Raw genomic sequence first — 26,860 nt, 5'->3', positions numbered from 1 at the left:
AGAGAGAGAGAGAGAGAGAGAGAGAGAGAGAGAGAGAGAGAGAGAGAGAGAGAGAGAGAGAGCAGAATAGCGCGAACACACACACGTAATTAAAAATATTCCATTTATGCGTTTGGCGTTACATTAGCCGCACATTTTCGAAATGCGCTGATGTTGACGAGAGACAATGGCTTGCATTCACTGCATTCCGCAAATTTTACCACCGGGACATTCTTTTTTTTTGCTTTCCATCGCACTTTCAAATTTCTCTCTCTCTCTCTCTCACGCTATGCGATAAAAAAAAACTCTAGCCAATGGTATCTATTGCAGTGACAATTTATAAAATAACTACTCGATAGTAAGGCCAATGAAAAAAAAAATGAACCATTTGTTTACAGGAAAGTTTTATTTGATTTGATTATCGGCTTTTAGCGCAATTTAGCGTCGGATTGAAATTCGATGCTTTTCAATAACAAATTCTCGCGCCATAAATTCAATCACCAACAGAAGAACTGAAACTTAATCAAAGCAAGTGTGGTTAACAAAAGTTGACTCATCTGTGCGCTATCGATTTCCGAGAGTCGAGCACCGTGGCGGTGGCGGCGGCCAATTCCAATGTGAAACTTGGTAAATGCTCTTTTCTCCCGCCGGCTGTTTCTTTCGCAACATTGAATCAACAGACAACAAATATAAATAAAAACACGAATAAGGACACGGGAGAAGAGAGCACAGGAAAGAACAACATACGTACGTATATACGCGCGCGAGCGCAAGAAATCCCAACGAATTCGGTGAGCTTGAGTAAAAAGTTGGTGTTTTATCCGTGTTGTCGCCCGTCGGGCATAAAAGGAAATTCAAACAGAAAAGCAAAAATGAAAATCGACAGAAAAAGTTGTATTTAAAAGCCGCACCGACCTCAGGCTCAGGGCCACGTCACATCATGAGATTTCAAAGTGTACATCATTCTCAACCGTTTCAACAAGGCGCGCACAAACGAACCTACACATCCGAAATCCACACGCTTCACAACAATTTTCGTTGCTTTTGTATGTGTGTGTGTGTCGGTGTGTGTGTGTGTATGTCTACTTTGTAGTGTCTTCGTTAGACCGCAAAGCTTTTTTTTCTCGATCTATCTTTCTCTCTTTGCTGATTTTCGTACTTATAGTATACAAAAGCGGAAACCTCTAAACTTTGAACCAAACAGAACAAAGCAAAGTAAACAAGTAAATGCGATGGAAGAAAACAATCAAGGCTTCGAAAAGATACCAAAACAACAAAAACAAAAACAACAACCACAATAACAGCAACGACACAGCATATAGAGAGAAAAGTAGCAGTAACAGTGAGAGAAAAAAAAAGTTACGTGAAACGAGCGCATAGAACGATCAGTGAAAGTAGAACTAAAAACTGTATCAACCATGTTATTTCAACTTTTCTCTCTCTCTCTCTCTCTCTCTCTCTCTCTCTCTCTCTTTCTGTTTCTCTGTGCCTCTCTCTATCTCTCGCTGTGTATATTTCGAATGCAAAGCGAAAAATCACAAACGAAAATACAATAAAGATGGGCTTTGTGCTGTTGTTCTTATTGTTATTACTCTAACACTTTTTTTTCGCCGTGTCGTCGTCGTTGTATTGCCATTTTGTGACAATTTTTTTCTTTTACATTGTTTGGAATCTCGTTATACTATTTATCTATGTGGCAACTGGTTTTTACGCTCGGATCGAGAAAGAACACGCTTGTGCGCTCATTTTTTTCCTGTGCTGTGGAAAGGTAAACGGTGCAAAGCAGATAAAAGTGAAACCTTCAATCGCAAATATAAACATGCCAAATACGATTCATTCAATCGATGTCTATGGATATTTTCGAATAAACACACGAAATGCAGACATTGAAAATGAAATCAGAGCGGGAATTGTGTATGTTTTGTGTGGAATTGATGGTGTACGGTGTCGTCCGTTGTTTTGGAATGCCTTTGTTTTGGTCGTAATTTTTATTTCGAAATTTATTTTCGTTGACTGGAATTTGTTTGTCGGCTTTTGTTCTTTTTATTTTATTTCAGTCGATTTCTGTTTTTTCTGGAGTTTTTCTGTTGTTCTTTGTCGACAATATCGACGCGGTGCTGTGATTTATTTTCTATGTATGATAATACAGTTTTTTCTAACAATAAATCGGTTGTTCATTTTTGTTTCTGTGTGAATATTAGAAAATCCATTTTCGTCGCGACCGAATTGCATTTGATCGATCAAAAGTTCAAATCATTTTGGATTATTCCATAAAATTGTTGCACAAATACCATTTCATTTCACATATTCCACATAAAATGAGGGTTAATGAACATTTCAAGGATTTTCGCCACCCCAAAAATGTGCACCAAATTCAATTACCAAAATACATCATGATTCATTTCCATTGCAAATTTTGTGTGATTCGTTGCAAAATTGAAGACTTTTCGAATGGTTTTAATGAAAGAGCCGGAGCCACGAGAAAAAGCTGGTAGCTGCGCATTCATCATCGATAATGCCCATCGATTTAATGCTATTATGATTGAACACTATTTTAACGTACCAATTGTTGTGTTTTATTTTCTCGCTCTCTCTCTCTCTCTCTCTCTCTCTTTCTCTTCACAATTCGGCACAATATACTCAATTCGAACACTCAGTTCGACACATTTTCCATTCGATACCAACCAGCGTTAGCTGATATGTGCAAAATGAATAAATGATTTTTGAGCAACAGCGAAAGTTCTTGATAATCTGATAATGGTGTATGTTTTTATTTTCGTTAAAAATGAAAACGGCAGAGGAAAAGCCATTTGCGTGTGTATGTGCTTTTTTTCGGTAAATTTAAATTATGGCAATGGAGTCGACAATCGTTTGAAATGTGGCATTCAATTGTTCTGGCATAAATACATTTAACCTATCCAAAAAAAATCCATTATTATTTACACATTCTCATTAGCCCGTCGTTTCATTAAACAATTCTCTTTTCTTTGTAATTGATTTTTTGCAGGGAATAAAATTTCATCGCATCCGAATTTAAATTTCGAATTTAATCGGAGTGCGAATGTAGGAGCAAGACAGAGAGAGGGAGAAAGATAGATAGAAGACCGAATCGGATTAATCTGTAGTTTAAATTGAGGAGTACAACTGAACGGTAAGTACAGCAGAAAAAAGTCAAACCACCGTGTCATTTGTATGCACGTTAAGTAAAATCGAATACGCCGGCAGAATTAAGTAATGTGTCAATCGATTTGAATTAGTCGGTTCGTTTTGGATGCGTATCCTGTGTACAATTTTCGCATGTGATATTTTTTTGACTTTGGACAAAAGTTGTGTCCAAGGATATCAACGATGCATTGGAAAATGTGACAGGATTGCGACCATTTCCAATTTCGTCAATTTAATAATCATTGTCTCGTTTATTTCCGTTCACTTTGGAAATCTGAGCGTCGCGTTTTTTTTTTCTTCTTCATCCCACTCAGTTGAGTGTCATCGTGTTAATTTGATCTAATGAAAAGATGTATGGATTCGTGCACGGAATACAATTTGATCAAACCAAAAGAAGCTAACGCTAATTTTCTCACATCCCCAGATCTTCTGTGTGTTTGCGCACTTTTTTCGCCCCCTCTGTGTGCCGCTTTTTCTGTGTTCAGTCTATCAAAAAGTCGTGATTAAAGTTAAAACGTAACTTAATTTGGCCTTTCGCTCACATCAACCACTCTGCTTTGTCGCCCTCATTTGACTCATTGTGCCGAATTAAAAGCACAACGAGTGTTTGGAACAGCTGAAAGAAAAAACCGTAGCATATTTGCCAGGATTGAGTGAGCATTCAACGAAATTCTGGTGTGTTATGGTGTGCGTACCGACAACAAGATGCATTTAAATGTCCCTGTGTGTGTGTGTGTGTGTGTGTGTGTGTGCAAACGCTTTTCGACATCTCCAAAAAGCCTGAAATGAACGAGTGCGAGTGAGAAAAACCCGCAATAGCGACAACAGCAACAGCTAACTAAGAAAAAAAAAAGAAACAGCCAAATATTTGGGGCCAAAGTGTACGAGTACGATGGCACGTGATGTGGCTTTATAGCTGTTGAGACAAATAGAACTGCGGCAACGATATAATGATGATACTTTTACTTCAATGCAGCTGTATGGTTGAGTGTCAGTCATTTTGCCGGTACACTATGCACAAGGGAGCAATATTAACGGATATTTTATTAGCATTTTGCGTATTTTACAATTAAATAAACCAAACAGCTTCGAATATGCCAAGACTCTGAAATCTTGAACATGCTGTTTGCTCTCTTGAAGCGAACAAACTTTCTCCGATCCCGCCTCAAATTCGATCCACATTCATGCCCCATCTTTTGCTTCTGCTTCAGCAGCAGCAGCTCATTTTGATGTTTTCGCCTTCGATCGGTCACATTTGAAATTATTCACCGAGGAATTGGCGCGCGCTTTAAACACAAGTAATCGCAATGTTTATTTCATGTTCGTCATCGTCGTCGTCGTCGTTGTCGTCAAGCCATTTACATGTACCTTTGCGTTGACAAAAATCCGACCATTTCGTGTGCAAATGACACATATCAATTTTAAGCACTGTTTCAACTTTGCATTTAATTTGAAAATGATGATTTATCCCGGAATGGAACCCAGAAAAAAAGTTAGCTGAAGTTGACAGAAAAACACACAAATCAGACTTTCAACGAGTTTGTATTTCAATTCCAATGAAGAAAAAAAAAGAGAAATGATTCGAAACAGAGTTGAAAAATAATCGCGTAACGAACCTTTCAATTCCATTAAACTTTGCTCTCTGTGTATTTCTCGATTTCCGTTTGTGGCTTAGCATTTTTCCTAACGAATTTATTGAAGTAAATCATGGGAGTAAATGAATCATATAAGACTACAGATTTTTGCCATGATTTCAATGCAATTGAGCGACGAGTTATACGCAAATGATGAGAAAGAGACGAGCTGGATTTTAAAAATGAAATGCACAAGCCGAAACTCTGAAGAAAAATTACATTTTCTTGGATTTAATATTTAATTAACGCCAAATATTCATTTCTGCCTGATGTAGATAAAACACACCCATATATATACACTTGTGTGCTCAATGCTGCCTCTTTACATTTTTCTTTGCCACCGAAAACATCCATTAAGAGTCTTATGAATGTGCGTTCGGTTGCTCCGGCACACAAACCATCTCACACACACACGCACACACGCAATGATGTAGCTTGTTGATTTCGCTACGTTTTTCTTTGTTTAACATTTTTGCTTTTTAATCATTTTTTTTGCTTGGTTGTAAACGTAATTATGCGTAAGGATGCTTAAATGTGCTTTGAAATGGAAATGATACCGACTCAGCGATAAGCATATGATAAGTGGCTGGCGATGAGACAAAACGCGCGCGTCGCCATATAAAAAGCAGCAAATACAATTTGATGCCGACAGTGTGTGTGTGTGTGTATTAAGGAGGATTTTTTCTTTTGTTGAATTTTCGTCAACGTTTTCAACGACGTTGTTAAAAGACGAACAGAGTCAGACTATAAGGTTGTGTTGAGCGTTTGTGTTGAGCGTTTGTGTTTTACAATCCCAACGATACCAAATTTTATTTTTTTCGGTCCGCATTTTTGTTGCTGTATTTTCTATGAACAGCGTATCATCATCAATGGTGACTTACCATCGGAACTGGCGAGCCACGTGCTTTTATTGGTGACATGTTTCCTTTTGGTCGGAGATTTTTTTTATATTTTAGTTAAAATTTCACCTTATCGTTCGACATTCTTCACTTAGCCAAAAACATATGCCATGAATTTGCCATCCCCAGGGTCTTAATTAGTGTGATGATATTCAGCATCATTTCGAAATGATCCCATTCAAAATTGGAGTTTCAATTGAAATGGCATGTAATTTATTATCGGAATAGAGATTACCGATTCAAAGGCAGAAAATAAATGAGAAAGAAATGAATGAATGAATGAATTATATTCAACAAATATGGTTATTATAGCATATTTTTGCCGTCTTCCCTGCAGATTTCATAGACATATGTTGGTGCTTTCTTCACGTGACACACAGAGAAATCGCCCCATTCGAATTTCAAAGATGGGCTGTCACAAGATTTATCAAAAGATATTAGATCGAGAGTGAGAGAAAAAGTAGCGTCGAAGAGTTCACGTTCACATTGATGGTGTAGATTATATCATTTATGCACAGTGTCACGTCAAATCATGAATACTCACTACGTCAAACCGAAGCAAACAAAGAAAGAATGGAAAAATTAATGAAGCAAATATAATGTCGACACAACGATGTTTTTGAAGTTGACTGAGAAAAAACCCGTGTCGATTACACGACGACGCCGGATTTCATCTCATACGTCGTCTCATATATAAACACATACACTTCATTTTTATTTGCCATGATTTTTGTATGACATTCAATCCGTTACCCAGTTCATTTGCTCGTCGTATTTGAAAGGGAATTATTAAATGTCATAGAAAAACGCGTTAGGAGAGATGAAGACGGAATGTCGAGTACAATTCACCCGAAAGCAAAAACAGCACATCCACACAGACACATACACAGTGCTGCACATTGAAAATCTCATTTCGCTTTCATTATATTAATGACTTTTGTGTTTTTGTATGCCGAAACCATTGTTGTTGCTGTTGTTGTTGTTTTTCTTTCTCGTTCTGTTTTCAGGACCTTCTCTGCGAGTTTTCGTTTCACATTCAAATTCAATGCGACGTATTATGATTTTTCCGTTCATTCGCTCTTATTGTCGTCGTCGACTCGGTCACATTCACACAAGTGAAATGATGTTGAAAATAAGATGTCAAAACTTGCGCGCATATTCATAAACACTGGAACATGAAAAGATGTTAATTAATTTTAATTAAAGCGTATTTAAAAAAAAGAGAGAAGAAAATCAAGAGCAAACGCACCGAACCCAATTTGTGACATACGGCAATGAGAATGCGCATAAAAATCTGCACTTGAAATGAGACTTAGTACACAGACAGTGTCAAATAGCATGAAATGAATTTTGGGCACAGCGTGCATGGGAGGAGTGATATGACATAACGTGTGGTTCTGTTTGCGCGTTCTACTACAATGTGAATTCATGAAATGTACGAGTCGTTCTTTTATGCGCGCTTCTTTCAAAGCAAACGAGCGAACGAGTGTGGCATCGAACGCAATATGTAAGTGGAACATGTGAAGACGGCAGATGAGCATGGAATCTCATTTGATGTGCACAAGATGCCATTGCAAAATCGTTTCATCGCAAGCCATCGCTTCTTCTGAATATTTTTCCCTTCGAAATATGTTTGACAGACAATCAAGCGAACATCCAGATGCATCTATCTCTCACACGTTTGCATATTTAATATTGCTCGATCTTTTCTATTTGAATTGCATTTCTATGTAGATGGGCGTGTGTGTGTGTGTGTGTGTGTGTGTGTGTGTGTGTGTGTGTGCGCTCGTTTTATAAAAGCGATAGAAAAAGCCACAAAGCATTGAAAATTGGCCCGATCTATGTCCTTTTCGTCGATGTGTTTTCTTTTTGCTGCCACTTCGTTGAATAACGAAAAATATTCTTCAAAAAACTCCATTCGATCAAACATTTATGCACGCGCTGCACATTCACCGCCAAGGTGTTTTTAACCCGATTGAAGTGCACACATATAGTGGTAGTGGTGGTGGTTCAAAGGTTGACAAAGCTTTTGAGCGAAGAGAATGAATCGACGGTGGCCGTTAAGCAAGAAAATGCTACGTGATGGTATCTGTGAAAAGAGAAATTTCTAGCGAATTTTTTTCTCAAAGAAAAGAAAAACGAGATGAGAGATAACATTTTATCTCGGCTCAATGTGCACGGTGTGCAACATTCAACAAACCGTATTTACTTCTATTGACTGGCATTTCTGGTGCCGTGGTGTGTAACAATCGATTATTTCAAATTTTTTTCCCCCTACATTTCGCTCCATGCTTCTTCATGTTAAGACATTGTGTTCCCATTATTTGTTGTCACGACGAAAATGGCCTGGGTGCCGATTTAAGGTTCACTGCATTTCAAAAGATTTTTCTATCCGCTTTCGCCAACTAGTGTGGCTACAATTTCAAATATTCAAACGGTAGTCGCGCGCGTTGCAACTCAAGAAAATCGTGGTGCACAAAAACGAACGAGCAGAAGGGAAAAAAATCCACTTAACACGGCAAACAATTAAAAATAATACATAAAATTCCGTTCCTCATTTTTAGCTGACGCTTACTATTGCTCAGCATGATATTCTCGATATGAAAGTCACCAGCTCAGGCACACTCACTTTAATTTCACTGACTCTTTCATTCTGGCCGTTGTTTTTTCTTCTTCTTCGTTTTTTTTTTTCACTCGCTTCGTTATTTTTCACTATTGAACAATTTTCTGGAGTTTTTTTTATTATTTCACGCTCTTGTACTATGCGGCGCATAGTTTTCCCTTGATTATTTGCGCCTCTTATCACCATTCCTTTAACTGGCTTGTATTGTTTGTTCGCATTTTTTTCCCTTTATGTCTTCCTACTTTGAATTCCTTTCATTCATTCGCATCGTCATTGTTTCGGTCGTGTTTTGTTTGCATATTCAAAAAATGATATTCACAAGTTTAATTTCTCTTGAATGGTCATTATTATTGTCGTTTAGTTTTGCATTTTCGTTGTTATTTCTCAACTACACTTTGAATTGTTTATCGTGCAATTTTGTGTTAGTATTGTTGTGTGCGCCAGCTATACTTTTCGTAGTAGCACGTCATCTTTTTAATCCGTTTTTGTAATACTGGTGCTTCATCGTTGCACACTGTTTGCCATAGTAGCAAATTAAAGTGTTTGGCTCTCACTCTCTCTGTGTATGTGCACTTTTTTGTTGGCTTTTTCCTCTTTTTCTTCTCGTGTCGAACATTTTCGTGCAATCTGTCGTGAACAAGAACAAACAAGTTGCAAAAGCGTCAACACAACAGCGCAGAGAGAGAGAAACGCGATGGCCAAAAATGAAATAAGGAAACATAAGTAAGTAACAGTTAGTGTGTTGTTCATGTTCTCGGTGCATTTAAGCACTTTGCTGAAAACAATGTATCGCAATAACAATACACACTCGACGACGCGTACCACGAAAACCATTCACTTGAACTATTTTTAAAAGTATTAAACTGAGATGGAGCAGTGTTTCGGCGTTTTTTTTTGTTCGTTTTCTTCCTGCACTTTCCAATCGTCGATACAAAAAGTCGATAAAGCCATTTCGATAGAGAATACAATATTTTTTCTATCGTTCGTTCGTTATTCGTTCAAGTGCCTGGAAAAAAAATTCATTTCTTTTCTCGATTGCATTCTTTGGTTTCAATTTATTGTTTAATGCACGTAATGCTTTTGTATAATTTTTGCTTCGAACTGAAGCCATGTCTGCCGACAATCGTTGCAACAGTGTCAAACGAATTTTTGGGAAATGTTTTTTTTTAATTTCACAAAACGAATCCGTGCTGAGCAGGTGATTAAATTTCAGATTGTTTTTATCCGAAAACAAAATGCAACAAAAAAAAAACTATTTACAGTTTTCGTAATAGTTGAAGTTTCTGTGATGATGTTGAATTCGAACTTGGAAAAGTTTTTGTTTTTGGCCTGCGGAATGTTTTTTTTTTGCCAGAAGCGAAAATTGCCATTTGGTTTTCTCTTTGTTTGGCCGCAAGTCAGATTTGACACTTGAAAAACTTAATCAGAAAATTTATCCGAAGCAAGCAATTGTGTGAATCTTGATCACGTGGCAACATGCCGTTTCATTGAGTGGCCGAATAATGAAGCGAAAATGTTCTGTTGGATATAGCTAGCCAATTTATATTCAAACTGTGCCCGAAGCTTGAACAACAACAGACGTCAGAAGAGAAAAATGCCCCACGAAATGGGATGAGCAAAGCGAAACGGAGAAAAAAAGAATGTGCTCGCGATTTGAATTTCATTTGCGCGAGAATAATTACAGATGAGTGGAATGTGGTACACGCGTCGACCAAATCACACAGTTTAAAATGCAACTATGAAGCGACCGAGAGTTCATGTTCACGCATACCGATTTTTGGCTGGTGTTGATGCTTTTGGCCTGCTTTTGTACCACCGACTCGCACAGGCACACACTATTTCCGTATTGAATCTGTGCCTCGCGCATTTTGGTGTGTACGTTTCTTTTTCTTTCATCTCCATGACGCGTTGACAACGGCAACAACAACAATTTTTCACACAGCTCCTGTTTTCGCCGAATCACAATAATTTATTTAAATTAAGTCCCGTTTGGACGACTCATGTCCTATTTTAAGCACTCTTGTTTGTTTCCAGCGCACAGATTCTTCCAATAGAAGCTAAAAGCGAAAGAAAAGCCAGCCACGATGTGAAAGACTAATATTAAACACGTTTGCTTACGCGCACTCGAGAGAGAGAGAGAGAGAGAGAGAGAGAGAGAGAGTGAGAGAAAGGCACATACACTCTTGTGTGCCCTGTTCACCCTCGCTCGGATTACGCATCTACGGCAAGTGTTCAGAACGAGAGGTTTGCAAGCATCCGTGGCACGATCGAATAAAAACAAGCCACGACACAAAACTTATAACAAAATAAACAAATCGAAAAAGGATAATGGAACCGAGACGAGCCAACACTGACGAAGACAGTGAATTTGGAAAAATTATAAATTCTCATCTTTGGCGAAAATATTTTATAGTATTTTCGTCGGGTTCGTTGTTGCCATTTGCATACGTTGACGATGCCACGCAATTCATTCTGTGGTGGGGTGTCATTGCCACTTGAAAAAATGCCACTGTACGTACGTACCTGCACAGCATTTACACAAGTCATGCTCGATATTTCGATATATACATAGATTGGCGGCTGCGAATAGAAAGCGAGACATGCGAATAAGTTCAATATTCGATTCATTTTAAAAAGAAATTGCATTCAAGACAAAAAAATACCGTAATTTGATTTGACATTTTTAATTTCCTCTCGCGTTGAAGGCAGAAAAAAAGAAAAACACATCAACGAACACCCAGCATGGCACTACTATCGTTGCGAGGCGTTCGCGGAAAAAGCGACACTTTTGTTTTCTCATATTTTTCATTCGATTTGCGTCTATATTTGAAATGTATAACGTTGGAGCACGGTGACTTTATGTCGCTCGAACGCAAACACACACACACATCCTTATCGAAACGACACATCAAAATTGCTTCTTGGCAAAATGAAAAGTTGTTTTCTCTCTCTCTCTCTCTCTCATTTTGGAATGGAAGCCAAATACGAATATTTTAAGTGATATCGATTTTAGTGTAAATGGTTTTGCATCAGCACAATGTCGCATTCAATTTATTCGGTTGTGTCGAATTTATTTTCCTAATTTGTTCCGTTAACAAAAATCGGTCGTATCGCCTTAATTTTTACACTGTGGATGAGTGTGTGTGACAACGTAACAACAATAATAAATGTTGACATTTAGTTCAACCCAATCGCAATCAAAAGTCAAATGTGTGTATAAAATGCGACACATAAGCCACACACGCATACGGGCGAAATGTGAAAAGACGACAAGAATGTTGATATATAAGTAGGAAAGAGAAGAAAAAAAAATCTGAAGAAGCTTTCATTCAATTTTGGGCTCTTTTCCGTTTTTATTTTATTGTTCGATGAGAAAACCCGAAATATTCAATCGCGAGAAGCAACGGCATTGGTGATGGCAAAAGCGAAAGCTGTGCACAACATTCACATATGCGGATGAAATGTGATAAAAAATCATATACGAAAGAAAAAATGCTTCAATATATTTACAATAAAAAAACGGATGAAAGCAGAAAAAAATCGAAGAAAATACAAAATAAATATGGAATAAACAGCAAAAAAATATGTAATTTTACGATTCTTTTCGCTTCTCCGACACAATCACACACATACACACGAACGAACGAACGCACGGCCACAGATCCACCACCAAAATCTATAACATAAATATATGGTAACAAAAATGAAATTGGATGCTTTCATCGGTTTCCTCCTGTGCACAGCACAAGCTCTAGTGTGCGCGAGCGAGCATACACACGGTGTGTGTGTCGCTGTGGTTGGCTTTTTTTCATTTCGTGTTCGGTTGTGTTTTGTTGCCGAATTTTTACATGCTTCACGACAAGTCAACGGAACGAGAGACTTTTTTCTTCAGTTTCTAAAACCAACATTTTGTTGCCGAAAATTCCAAACACTCATCGAACTTATTACGTCGAAACCGAGAAGAGAGAGAGAGAGAAACGAAATTTACATTTTCAAAGTCAACGACACACAAATATGTGACGCTTTAAGCCAGGGCATTTTGTGTTTGCAAAGAACAACATTTCCGTTCAGCAAGCACAACTCATACTAATGAGCCACAATGCGATTTTATCGATGAAGAATCGTTATTATTATTTGATTTTTGCTTCTCGTTCGGTGTATGCAGCGCGCATAATGGCAATATTCGTTCGAAATGGGAATGGACCAAATGGAATGTGAAGAAAAGGAAGCGAAAATAATATAAGCGCAGCTCAGGAAGACAGAAAACAAATAATAATAATCGATGAATGCGATCGATGGATAAAGACAACTCGTAATGGATCGAAGAAATAACGAGAACAGTCCCATAATTGTGTGTGTGTGTGTGTGTGTGTGTTTGGGTGTTCCACACATCAAACCAATGGATTTCATTTGGCAAAATGACAATGAATGAATAACATTTGCGCATCGTTTTACGTTTTATTGACAATCGTTTGATGGAATGTCGAAGGATACGCACACACACACACGCGCGCATCCACACTTGGCACAAAATGCTTTTCCGAATGCCGTTAACATTATTACTTATGGAATTTTTCAATATTTACTGCCGAATGTGCGTGAAGCGGACGAGTGAGCGCGCGCTCACTTACGCATCGGCAAGGCCGGAAAGAAGCAGAGCATGTGGAAAAACTGCAAGACAAACAGTATTTGATTGAATTTATCCCTGACATATCGTTATATCGTGGTAACCAATCATCTTGCTAAGTGTCAATTATTCTGATTTTGATAAATATATACAACACATTCGTATCGATATTGCTGCTGCTGCTGCGACTGTTGCTGTGTATACGTGGAAATAGCATTGCGGGACGTAAATCTCCATGCGAATACACAAATCGAATCAGCAGAAATGCTACACATATTAAAATTTATGACTTGATTGTGTGTGCGTATTGGAAATGAGCAGTGAATGTGAAGCTGTTTAGTAACCCCTCAAGCTTAAAGGTCGATCGAATTCAATTTGTTCATTTGAAACTCACTGCGGTGTATGTGTGTGTGTGTGTGTGTGTGTGTGTGTGTGTGTGTGTGTGTGTTTTTCAATTCAGTTACTCTCTTTTTTCTTTCGCTTCTTGCTCTTGTTCAACTTTGGCCTTCACGAAAACTGTGCGCCCAAATCTTCTCAATACATCACACGCCACGCAGACATCGCAAAAAAAAAAAATGAAAAAGAAGACTAAAAGAAAAAGACGGCGAAACACATCGCAACTGTTCCAAATCCCATGTTCGATGCATACAAAATATTATGCTAAACCGCGTTCCCAACGTTTTGTTATTATTATTATAACATCGGCAAAGATATTTAAATTTAAACACCGCAATGCGTGTGTATTTAACGATTGGGGATTCTACACTTCACCCACCCACACACACACAAAATACCGCACCACTCCCGGATGTGTGTTTGTGTGTGGGGATTGTGTGATATTGTCATGACTTGATGTTGTTCTGGGGAAACCCCAAAATTTGTGCCACACAGAGAAAATCTATCTCATCCGGCTTATCACTAAAAACGGAAAATGCTTCGGGATTTTGGAGCGCATTAGCTGTTAACGTTCTGATTTGTTATCGCCAATTTTCGCTCGTGACATTGCGATAATGGATCGAGGATGAAACGATAAAATGTTTGGCAAATAAAAATTCAGTTACTTCTAGCCGTCGATGACATCCACACACATTAACACACACACACACATACAGACACTCACAGCTCAAGTGCACAGTGGTTGCGAATACGTTTCATTTAAAGTGGTGCTCTGCCGCTTCTTCTCCTGTTTTCCTTATCGCAAATCCATTTCAATAGGAAGCTGTTAATTCGTTTACCTACATTTAATGCGTCTATAACATATCTGTGCATATTTTGCGGAAGCAATTTCAAAACTCATATGCATTTGGGCGGAATAATCAGTGCAAAAGGTGCAGCAAAGTGAAGAAAAATGACCAAAAGTTTCTAGTCGCGGAAAAGTCTAATAAAACTTTGAATGAAAGACAAAATTTTTGTTACAAATCGTCAAGACAACGTGTCGTAAATTGCTCGACAAAGGATTTGCCTATATTAAACGAGGCGACAGGAAAAAAAAATCATCATACTAAAAAACGAACTTTGTTATAAAAGCGAATGAAAATACATTCAAAAGAAATACACACAAACACACATATTCTCACGCGTTTATAATGACCCGAACGCATAATTCTTTTTCATGTTTCTGTGCGATGTTCACAGCTAACGTGACACGACCTAAACTTTTACGACATATTTTTAGACTGTTTTATATTTATGACACAGCAAGTGACACAGCCAGGAACTGTATTGCGTTTAAGTAAAATGTGTTTGCGATGTGACAACGAAAGAAAAAAAAAACACATCGACAATGTGTACGTGAGTCAAGTAGACATCTATCACTTTCATATCATGCCATCAATTGGAGCGCCGCCACCACACATCACCCTCCCCGGCCTATCCATTCGATTTTGAAGTAAACGAAAAATCAAATACAACGCAAGCCAAGAAAAAAAAGCCAAAATAAAAGCGAAAAAATCCATCAGTCGCATTTTCATACATATAAAATTGGCAAACGTTTGCGTTTCAATCGTTGCGTCGTTCCTTTTGCCGTATGCGATTTTATCGCAATTTTCAACGCAACAGAAGAAAACCAAAATAAACAATGACATATTATGTATACGCAAATATATCATTCGAGTTCAAGTTTATTTGCTCTGGATTATTGGCTGAATGTGTCTTCTTATCAAGCCAAAATGTTCGCCAGTATGACGAACTAACGTTGGCGCGTCCCCAAGACCCTCTGTCAAATATGTCAAAGTAGAAAATTGGAGAAAGGGGTACTGCTGCACCGAGAGAAAGTTAATCGGAGATTGTGGAACAAGGACCACCACAAGCCATAGCGATTGTTATGAGACGGTTCCATGAAATGTAGCTGTCACTGATGACAGTTTGATTGTACCAAATGAACATTACATATTGCGAAAACTAAACACACACACGCACACACTTCAGATCTATTACATCTATAGAATGCGAATGATACGAGATACGAAGGCGCGCGCGCTCACGCTCCTGATATCGCTCCATTGAAAATGAAAAGTTCAACGATGGAATCGCATTTAATCCAGAACAAACAGAATGAAAACAATAAGCCATAAACAAACACAAGCTGCCGCCGCTGCTGCTGCTGCGTATCTCTGCATCTTCAAATGATTTGGTGTATGGAAGTTGATCGATTTATGGTTGTTGCAGATGAAGAAATAAATCGTTTAAAGTGTCTGCGTTCTATTTTTTGCTGCGACTCTCACTCTCGATGTCAATATGGAGTGCAGGGTCGTGCGCGCACCCAGACCAATTGCGTGCAAACGAACGAGTGAACGAAGAGAACGCTCGAAAATCGGATTTGTCTAATTCGCAAGCACATCTGTGGACTGCCATCGGTTACAGCTGTTTGCCAACAACACAAAATGTCTGGCAAACCCAAACATAGCCGATTTTCTATTTATTTGTCATTTTCTTTTTGTTTATCTATTTCTTCTGTGTCGTTCTCTTAATAACGTATCAAATAATGCCATCATCGCTTGACTGCGAAGATGATGTACACTTTTCTTCGGTTCTCATCTTATTTATTAACATTATGTGCATTTGATCATTCGTCAAACAAAACCACTCGCTGAGTTATTTTTATGAAATATGTATCGGCGATGCCACTTGCCGAAACGCCATGGTAGAGGAAAAATGCGTCAAAATGAAATTCTGATAAAAGAAGACAGCGACGACGATGTCGACGCTGGAAAAAAAAGCACACGAGCACAAACTCTCGAAGAACGAAAAGAATGAAATGAATTAATGAAAGAATGCGATGCGAATGCTTTTTGTAATATTGCTCGTCATAAAATGTGGAAATCATGCAAATTCTATCGAAATTATGATTATTATCACAACCCCGACCATAAAATATGAATGATGTCAATGCGACGAAAAAGTGACGACCAAAGAAAAAAAAAGGAATGCAGAAGACATGAAGAGGAGAGCAGAGCAGAGTGAGGGACGGAAAATCGTGAAATTATTTTTGCTCGTGGAATTATTGCCTAGATAAGGATCGGAGCCGTTGCTTAAATGAAATTTATATTGAAAGGGACACAATTCGGAGGCTTGAAGTGGTGTGCTCGTTACCCATGCCATTTTCCCATACCATAGACAGAGCATTGACAACAATAAACAACAGTAAAAATGAAAATTTGATAGTGACACATCCACATCCAAACATACAAGCACATTGGTTGAGTGGATGAATGCGGTATCATGTTTCCATTGAATTGAACGCGCCGTAATTACGTATGGGCCGGGAGAATGAGCAATGAACGAGCATGTCTTTTGAACATCTCTCGCGCCCAGCAGCGATAAAATGCCGGCAATGGCAAATGAATAAGAGCGAATGAACCAAAGCAAGATGAAGAGTGATAGAGTGAAAGAGAGAGAAAGAGTGAGAGAGAGGCGAAACCGTGCCGAAAATCAAATAGAACGAACCTTGAAGAAAGGACCCACTGCAATATCTACATAACAAATAATCGCGGAATAAATTCATGAGGACCTAATTTAAATATGAATATTTAATTTTGGTTTAGTATTCATAAAAGCCGACCGCTTATCACTTATGGAGCCTGTCATAAGGAATGAATTTATGGACACGATCTCGATGCGATGCACATTTGCCCTCTTCACCCTCATCACTCTCTTTCTTTCTCTCTCTCTCTCTCTCTCTCTCTCTCTCTCTCTCTCTCTCTCTCTGTATTCTTTTTTTCTGCCCTGCAATCCAATTTCGATAGCGCTCTCTGTTCGAAGGACGAACTTTTTATTTGCTTTTCACTTTTTCTCTTTCTTTTAATCATCGATCGGTGAACTTGGTTCGTCTGGACGTTATTTATTACAACATAGTGACACACAATATTAACATGAATCGGGGTTTTTCCTCCCCAAATCGAATTTATTTTTACGATAAACAAATATTTGCGTACGTTTGATATTCAAACGAACAGTGTGTCCGCTGCTGATTGTAAAAATTGCTGCACTTACGTGATGCGTAAATGTAATGAATTTACTGCTTCGTCACCAAGTTCACCGCAGGCATTGAATTACCGATTTATGGCAGCAGCAACAAAAAAAAAACTAGAAACGATTGAAATTGTTGATCGTCAATGATTGCATGCCAGTTGCAGTCATAATTTTTAATTGATAATAATCTTATTTTATTGGAATTTCCTGTTAATATACACAATCATTTCCGATAATGAGTGACAATAGTTCGTAGAAATCTATACGCCAGTTGGTCTTATTCCGATGCCATATCAAATGCGTTTTAATTTAACCAAATCGAAATTAATTGACGCAAAATGTAACAACAACAACAACAACCAACAATCTTACACTTGGAAAACCCGTTCCCAATTTGTACACCATATTGCTTATGTATGTGGAGCGATAGGAGAATCGAGATAATGGAAACGAACGAACGAACGAACGAATCACAACGAAAACAAAAAAACAACGATCGATATGTGCGAGCGTGTCGCTTCGTTTTTGTGTAGCGATAATCTCATGTGCAAGTGCTAAAATAAATTTTATAAATTGAATTAAATTGCAATGATGTTCAAGATTTAATTAAATGATTGCTTTCTTGCTGTTCGAACTCTCACATCCTTCCTAATGCATAGATTTAGAGGCTAACAAATACTTGTAATATTTTCAAATCTCTTACAACACGAAGCGAAGAAGAAGAAGAAGAAGAAGAAGACGAATACTCAGCTCATCGAGCGATAATAGAAGAATGAATCAGCATTTAACGAGCTAATTGAGTCTTACAATGGATCAATTAATTCGAACTTAGGCGTCCCGATTGTGTGATAATGCAATGCACACACATTTTCATGATACATATTAAATAAATAAATTACGGTCGAACCACTTTCGCTGCATCCATTTCAATTATGTGGATGAACCTGAATCGCGCGGATCGTACCAAATCAAGTCAATTATCAAATGAACGGACTTCTTTTTTTGTTCGTTGAAAACTGATTTGAAAGTTCTTTTGAGAAAAAAAAAATGAAGAAGAAGAGGAGGAATAAAAACGGGGAAAGTGTTCCATTGCGCACAACACGTTTTCAACATATCTATTCATAGCAAAGCCGAGTTCTTTGAAATGTATGTGTACGCTTTGGATTACTCACTCACTCAATTCAACGAATCATTGCCATTGAGTTTACTTCCAGAGAATGGAATCCCACACGGTTCTAGTTTGTCCATTCTATGGCAGAATAAAAAGCAACCATGAATGAATAAGAGAGATGACGAACACATGATAATAGGTTATTAACATGCGCCGAGTATGAAGATACGAATCATGCGCCATAAAATTATTTTCGACTCAAAATTACACACATTTTCACAAATTTCTCAAGACCAACAAAGTGAGACGTGAGACGAAAGAACGATAGCAAACGCTTTGAATGCACATAAAAGAAGCACAGTTTATGATCGCCATCGAGTGAACTGGAATAGTTTTGTGAGCTGTTTTTGTTTAGTATCCATTATTATTAGCATTTTGTAATTGCGATAAAAACATGTAAATTACATCCACACCATTCAAGCGGCACGCATACACACTCTCCCGTTCCCATTGTTCTGATGGATACGAAGAAAATTACCGAAAATGCATAGTGAGAAAACAACATTTTTGGCCCAACGTTATTATTATTGAAATGTTCGTTTTCCGTGAAATGAAAATGCTCTCAACAGCACAGCATACACGCATTCGAAGAATGAGCGTCATTAAGACATAGACGCCGCCATCGTCGCCGCTCCAATTGTTTTTCGATTCGATTCTGCTATATATTTTTTTTCTTTGGGAGCAGTGCACAAATATACACCGAAAAAAAGAACTGTCGAATTGTCTTTGATGAATGTTTTTTTGTGAATAAATCTATTACCAATTTCACGGCAAATTATTCCGTACCAACATTGAAAATGTCGTGCTCGTTTTTATTCATTCTTTTGGATTGGTTCTATCGTTGTCGCTTAAGCCAAAAACCACGTATTTTGTTGCTGGTACTTTTTTTTGGCTTATGAATTCCATTCGTCAATGTACCACAACGAAGCGTCTTTAATAGTTGAAAGTTGTTTGCTCTTCTTTTGGGAGGGTAATTACTATATCTACCGTTGTCATAGTCGTAGTCGTCGTCGTTGTTGTTGTTGTTTCATTTTATTGTTCCATTTCTTCATTCTACCATTTGATTATCTACGTTCGTTTTTTTCTCTCCATTCGCCTGGTCGTGTATGCAATAAACCAAAAACACACGATACCGTAACTGTTTTGCATTTCGTCTCGTTTTGTCGGTGTTTTTGTTTCGTCGAGCTGGCATTCAATTTAGCGTGAAATGTAAATATGATTCGATTGCACATTTGTTGGCAAAAGACGAAATGGAATATTTAATATTTCCTTATTAGTTTGAAGATTGTAATCATTTATTCATTTTTGATGTTGTGGCGTGAACGCTTTAGATTATGGAATATGAAGTAGGTCTCGGTTATAAATATGCATTCGCTTTTCCGTATTATTAGCAAATCACACACACACACACACACACACACACACACTCAAGAGAATTTCCCAAGCGCAAATTGTGGCACCCACTGCTGATCCGATGAAAATGTCGTTGTCATTGTAATTAATTTGTAAACCCTCCTTTCGTGCAGCGCTCGCAATGGAATGGTGAGAAGTGTTCTTGTGATTACGACCACCTGATTGAATAAATAGAATAATTTCATTATTATTTCGTTGATGACTTATCAAGCGGTTTGAATCAATTCGAAGTGGTAGCGCGTATAAATTCATTCAGATTGGTCATCAATTGCGATGTACAACACAAATTGCTACTCCAAATCAATTAAAACAGCCAAATTGCATTAATGGCATTTTCCTCCATTCAGCAAAAGTTCATCGGCAATCACACAGATTTATCGCACTAGTCGCTCTCTTTTTCTCCCTCCCCTCTCTCTCTCTCTCTCTCTCTCTCTCTCTCTCTCTCTCTCTCTCTGTCTATGTCTCTCGTGCCAACCGCCAATATGACATATTTTATTTTATGGAACGTTCTCTGTTGGATGGCGATGAGTAAGCAAAATGCGAGCATGTCATTATTATCGCGTGTCATTATGAATAACAAGAATTGAATTTCCCAGCCGGAGAGAAAAAAAAACCAACAAAAACATATATAAATTTTATTATTTCCATAAAAATGGACCGCACCAACCAAAATATATACCAGAAATATTCAATTCGTCGTTTTTTTTTTTAAGTTTCAATAAAAGAAAGGAAAAAAGTGCACATCTAAGTAAAATGTGTATTTATCCAATAAAACGTGAAATACAAATAAATTCCATGATTAGATGTGACAGAAGACGTTACGGTTGCGGCGCACATAACACATCCTATGTCCAATCATGTTATGTGATGAAAATATCTCAGGCGATATGGCAGCCAGAAAGCACGCTATCGAGAAAAGCTCGGCTAGCACAAAAGCAGCGATGGCGAAAATTATATGGGTTTTACCCATAAAACTCAGCTAAACATTAAAACAGCCAAACGAAACGAACGAAAATGAAATGAAAGAAAAAAGAACGAAAATATATAAAATAATATTCGTTTCAATCATACTCAATCTTAAAATAATTTGTAACGGCATTAGATCATCACTGGCAAACATGAAATGGGATGTGTGTGTGTGGGCTCAGGGCAATGAAAATACGTGTTAGAAAAAAGAAGATACCCTCGTTCGCTTAACAACGAGACATTTTTCAAATTATGTTCATATCACATGTTTGACACGATATTCGACGCACACTCAAAATACTACACACACTCCGATCCAAGGGGAGAAACAGCCCAAATGTCATTCAGGCAACGCGCAACCGATGATCGAAAAGTAATTCAAAAGTAATAACCAGAAGAAGAAAAAGCGAAAAACACAGTAAAACCTATCAGAAAGAAGTGATTTTCCAATGGAGTAATGGATTACTCCATCATATTTTGCTTGTCATCTCTAACTGAATGATATGCTATCATAAATATCAAGTTTGTGCGAGAGAGAGAGATAGAGAGAGAGAGAGAGAGAGAGAGAGAAAAATATTGCGCATTTCAGAAACGAGAAAAGTTTTTGATGAGCAAATATCAAATCTTTGCACTCACAAAAAAAATATATAGTCTCGTCGATGAATAATCCAAATGGAAAGAAAGAAAATTTTCCATAATTTTCATTTTCGTTGTTCAACCAAAAAAACATGTAAATATTTCCCCCTTGCATGGCATGTACTGGCATTCGGGCACAAATATCCAATTTTGATACACTTTGATACACATGTGAATGTCGCCCGGATTTCCGTCAAACTTAAACGTATATCATGTAATGTATGAGACTCTTGTGCAGTGGCTATTGAATGCTAATTTTTACGGTGTGAAGTGCCGCGCTAATGCTAACACCGATCCTCATCATACGTTTGAAATCATTGCCGAGCAAAAATGGATTTGTACACAGCGCACCGCAGCACTGTTGAATTTAAAGAGATGAAGAAAAAAAAACTGAAAAAGAAAAGAAACGAACGAACGAGTGACACATAATAATGTGTCATTTATATTAGATTCAAATGAATATAAATATGTATGCAGTGTTTGTGTGTTCTCGTGCAAATGAGGGCCAAAAGACAGGCAATGCGATTGTGTGTGTTTGCGTGTGTGCGCTAGGGGGCTGGAAAGGAGAGAAAATTGCATGAGACTAAATGAAATTACTTCCGCCGTTCTAAAAGAAAATGTTGAGCAACCTCTCAAGGAAATGACTCGCCAAAAATAAAAAATCACATCACATGCACGCAGCTTGCGGCTCATACAAAAACAACGGGAGCCCGACGAAAGTCAACCGAATAAGTCGACGAAAATAGAGAGAGAGAGAGAGAAAGCGGGAGAGAAAAAAATCCCTCAACGCACAAAATAACAAATCCTTTTGCCATTTATTTTCACTTTACATCCCGTTTGCTTTCTTCACTTTTTAAATAAAAGCGAGCAAAAGAAAAAAATTATAGTGAGGAGAAAAGAATGGAAGAAAATGAAGAGAGAAAAAAAATGGCTAGCGAAAGCGAGATAAAAAAAACGGCACGCTCAAACGAGAGACCTGTAACACATAATGACATGAAGATTTTTATTCCATTTTCATTTTCGGTGCTTTTTTTTTTCTCTCTCTCTCTCTCTCTCTCTCTCTCTCTCTCCCTCCTCCTTCGTCGGTTTCGCTCTCTATAATTTCGCTTGCAAATTGTCTCTGTGTCGTTCTGTATGTCGGTGCCCAACTAGAAAACAAAACGCGACTAGAAAGAAAAGTAAGTAAACGAAACGATAGAACGAAGCAAATGCGAAACGAAACGAGAAAAAAGAAATAAGAAAACGCAAGAAGGAAAAATCATGTCTGCAGCAAATTTTTACTTGTGTAAATTTCTATCATTACTGAAGAAGCACTGTGCAAGCACACCACACACAACGACTCTCAAGCGAGAAAGCGAAGCGAGATAGACAGACAAGATCGGAAGGGCGAAATAAAATGCGATGGCAACTGAAGGAAATGGGAGACTAGAATAAAAAGAAACACCGAATGAGCGGGAAATGGGGATAGAGAGACAGAGACAGAATGCAGAAGAGAAAAAAAAAGCTACAGCAAATTTATAATACATGGCAAAATAGTACATGAAGTGATAAAAAAAGATGCACAATTGAGACGAAACATGGAGTGAGCAAACGAGCGCGAGGGAAAGAAAAAAAACAAATGAGCGGGTGCGCGTACACGTTTGCCTGTGCGAGTCAAAAGTGAAGAAGCAGCAAAAACATAAGATATTTAGTGCGATTCTGGTGTATTCATCTTGATTGTATATCATGATTTTCGTATAAATGTATCTTCGGAATTCAGTGCACACGCGTTTATATTCATAGAATCGAGACGAAAGAAGGAGTAGTGGAAAAAATGAAAACTAAAATGCCACCGCCAAGCATCGACCGTTGAAAAATGAATAGCTACGAATGGACGGTCGAATGAGACATAGAGAGATACAGTGAGTGCGAGTGTGAGCGAGTGTATGCGTTTGAGAAAGGACGAATGCAAAACGCAGATCCAATAAAACTATGCGGTATCAAACAAAGAATTGTAAGCAATCCAATTCACTTTTCTTAAGCAAGCGCTCCGTTGCAAGCGCTACAATTTGCATTCCACGTTCAACCCATAAAAAAGACAGAAATAGTTATAATTTCCCGGTTCTAACATTTCTTTTTGTTGTATGCGCGAAAGAGTGCAAGTGTTTTGTGTGTGTGTGTGTGTATGTGTCGGTTGATGGGGTGGTTTTGGGTGGCCTTGTTATTTTTGTTCCCCGGAATGCATTTCTTACCGCACACTCGGTGTGCAGTCGTTCATTTTTCCATTCGGTTATTGTTCTCATCTTGTTTATTATTGTGCTATCTGCTCCGTTTGCTGAAAACTGTTAACTTGAACACACACAAACACTTTTTCTGCTCAGACGTTGGTTGTTCGGTCGATGGTGTTGCGGCAATGCCATCATACCAAAGTTCACAATGATGAGGTACAGATGTATGACGCGCACGACTGGCGCATTCAATATATTCCATTAATCTTGCACTTTTTTGCGCGATCCGAAGTTTGACTCTTACTTCAGGAGGAGGGCAAACAAAAGCAAGACGAAAAAAAAACGAATGCAAAGAGAAAAGAATGAATTAAGATCACTTGAAATGCCGGTTCGACGGGCGGCGGTGGGTCATAGCCGGATGGAAACACGTATGAGATTACATAATTTGAATATTTGTTATAGCGACTCGCAACGAAAGTAACGAAAAAATAGAACTTTCAAGCATAAAACTTAGTTTTGCAACAATTTTTTCCTTTTATTCCATTGCTGCTTTGCATATTTCCGCCTTTGTTTCTTTACATTTTCGATGCTGTGTGTGGCACACGGCATTTCATTTTTCCTTCTTCTTCTTCAATTGCGCACAGAGTCGCATTTCGTTTGATTCTTTCGAATTGTTTTTCAACAAAGAATACGAAATTTATATTATTAAATATTGCGCAGTTTTCAGTTCCGCCCTTTATCAGCGCGGAAAAAGTTTACGCTTTATTTAAAGGAGCCATTTTTCTCTTTCTCTCGATCTACCTCCGCCATTTCTTATCGTATCCATCGAGCAAAAACCATGGAAATTTCTTCAAAGGAATGGAACAATAATTATGACCTGTGCAGAATTTTCAAGCAGCCGCAGCAACATCTAATGTGCACCGCAATCAGGATCAACTTTCGACGAGAGCACATTTAATGCGGATATATGCAGGGGAAAAAAATACCACAAATTGACGATTTTTCTGATCTCTCCCTCTCTTTCATCGTGCGTGATTTTTGAACGAAAGACCGCATTGATTATTTCAACTGGAATCAAAATGTTATGTTCAGCTACCAGATATCGTGTGTGCATTAAAATGCAAGCGTATTCACTGTTATTATTCCACCCAGCTTCTCAAAGTTTTCACTATCCATTGAACACACGGAACATTGATATCAATGATTCATTTCACATACCAAACTAAAAAAACTCTTGCTCTCTCTAATTATCGCTTATCAATGCAATGTGTTCGTCGATGCCCCCACCATAAACAATGGCACGGATATATAATTTTTTTTTTCAACAGCCGTATTCGAAAAAAAATCAAATGCTTTCAAATAACGCAGCACATAGAAAAAGTGTAATCAAATAAATCAATGTGGACATTATTTACACATCGTTTGATGCGCTGTATGAGAAAAAAATATACCGGACTAGATGAAGTGATAAATAATGCCTGAATGCAAACCAATTCAAGCGAAATACAGCCTCATTAAATTGAAAGCCCGACACCAGATTCTTGCGTTTTTTGCTCATTTCAATTTTTGCAGATGGAAAATTGGCTCGTGGCTGCTACACGATAGACAGAAAAAAAAACCTATTGGGATAATTGATGAATTTGCCACAATATAAATAGTAGCAGTAACAACATAATTTTTTTTGTCGTTGATAATTTCAAAGCCAAAATGTTGATTATATCACCGAATCCATGTTTGATAAATCGAAGAATGAACGCAAAATGAATGATGAAAAATTTATCACAGAACCTCCAACTCTATTGAGACGAACAAATGGACTGCACATATTTGGCCCAAAGTAAAGTAGTAACAGCCCGTTGTCATGAGAACAAGTTAATTGTAAACTGTAATTCGCTACAATTTTCAATCATTCCAATGAGGCAGAAAAAAAACCCATTTGCATTTGTGAAGAATGTATTTGAAAATGACCGAAAGCTATGGTTTTGTGGCTACATCAATTTGATGTATACATAAATTCGATATGCGAGAGTTGATAAAACGAACGGAAGACCGATGAAGAGAAAAAAGCAACAAAGGTTCTGTGCTCTGGTTCTATATGACATGCGAGCACATCGAATCATATTTTATAATTGGAAGTGTAAATTCGGGTCCGAATGACGGCGTATCGCGTATGATACGAACGTACACATTTCTACTTTTTGGATGAAGCGTGAATTGAGCGAGTGAAACGAGACATGAACAGAGGATATGTGGGATACGTTTTGAATGAAATGTTCGAATCTATTTCAAATAACCAAATAGTTTTCAGTCGATTTTATATGCATGAAATGCGTACAAAACCCGTTTGTGTATTACTTTATTAGACTTGAATTCATACCACAATCAACACATCCTCTCAATCCTCTCGGATGTTCGACGCTCATAAAACCGAATCCGAAATCCATGTTTAATTTTCCAATTGATATGTAAAATTGGGCATTTTAATACATGTAACCGTGTCAGAACTACGCAATTTTAAAATTGTGTGTACGCGTGTGATGGTAGCGTTGACGACAACTCGGCACATCCCAAACCAGTCCCGATCCATTCACGCCAAAATTATGCTCATAAATTACGCTATTCAGATGATGCACTGATGCATATCATCCACAAACAGTCGAAATAATGAATCATTTGATGGAAACATTTTTCCCTCACGAAACCAGCCGAAAAGGAACAATGAGGAAATTAGTGAAATCGCACTCATAATTCAGTATGTTGTGTGTTGAATGAAGCGAAATGGTGTATCAGCCAGCCAGCCAGCCGAAGCTAACGTTGTCGTTGTAGCGCTGTTGGGCGTTCCTTTCGAATATGTATCCAAGTGTAATTTAGTTAGTCACCAGGAAAACGGATTACAAAATGGGATTCCGTGCGCACAACAAACGCCCGATCGAATGCTAATGGATTGGTGTGCATCTTTGTACCTCGTAGTCATACATCATTTTTATCGGCCAACCATCCTGTTCTGGCATGTTCTATCTCTTTTATTTCAAATATATGAACTGACTGCATTGTCAGCAAGTGCAGAATT

At 37.9% G+C, this 26,860-nt stretch overlaps 1 protein-coding gene across 1 annotated transcript in view; it reads left to right on the top strand.

The window, feature by feature from the left end:
• LOC129579392 (protein toll) overlaps window positions 1–26,860 on the top strand; it is a 145,398-nt gene that overhangs the window by 55,280 nt on the left and 63,258 nt on the right. The window contains exon 2 of the mRNA XM_055469459.1: window positions 2,987–3,130. The gene's annotated coding sequence lies outside the window, so the exon portion shown is untranslated. The remainder of the gene's footprint in view (window positions 1–2,986; window positions 3,131–26,860) is intronic.

This window comes from Sitodiplosis mosellana, unplaced genomic scaffold (genome assembly GCF_009176505.1).
Source record: "Sitodiplosis mosellana isolate CC-2019 unplaced genomic scaffold, AAFC_SMos_1.0 Smas_scaffold_6226, whole genome shotgun sequence".
Taxonomy (NCBI): Eukaryota; Metazoa; Arthropoda; class Insecta; order Diptera; family Cecidomyiidae; genus Sitodiplosis; species Sitodiplosis mosellana.
This window is presented reverse-complemented; position numbering and strand designations above follow the sequence as displayed.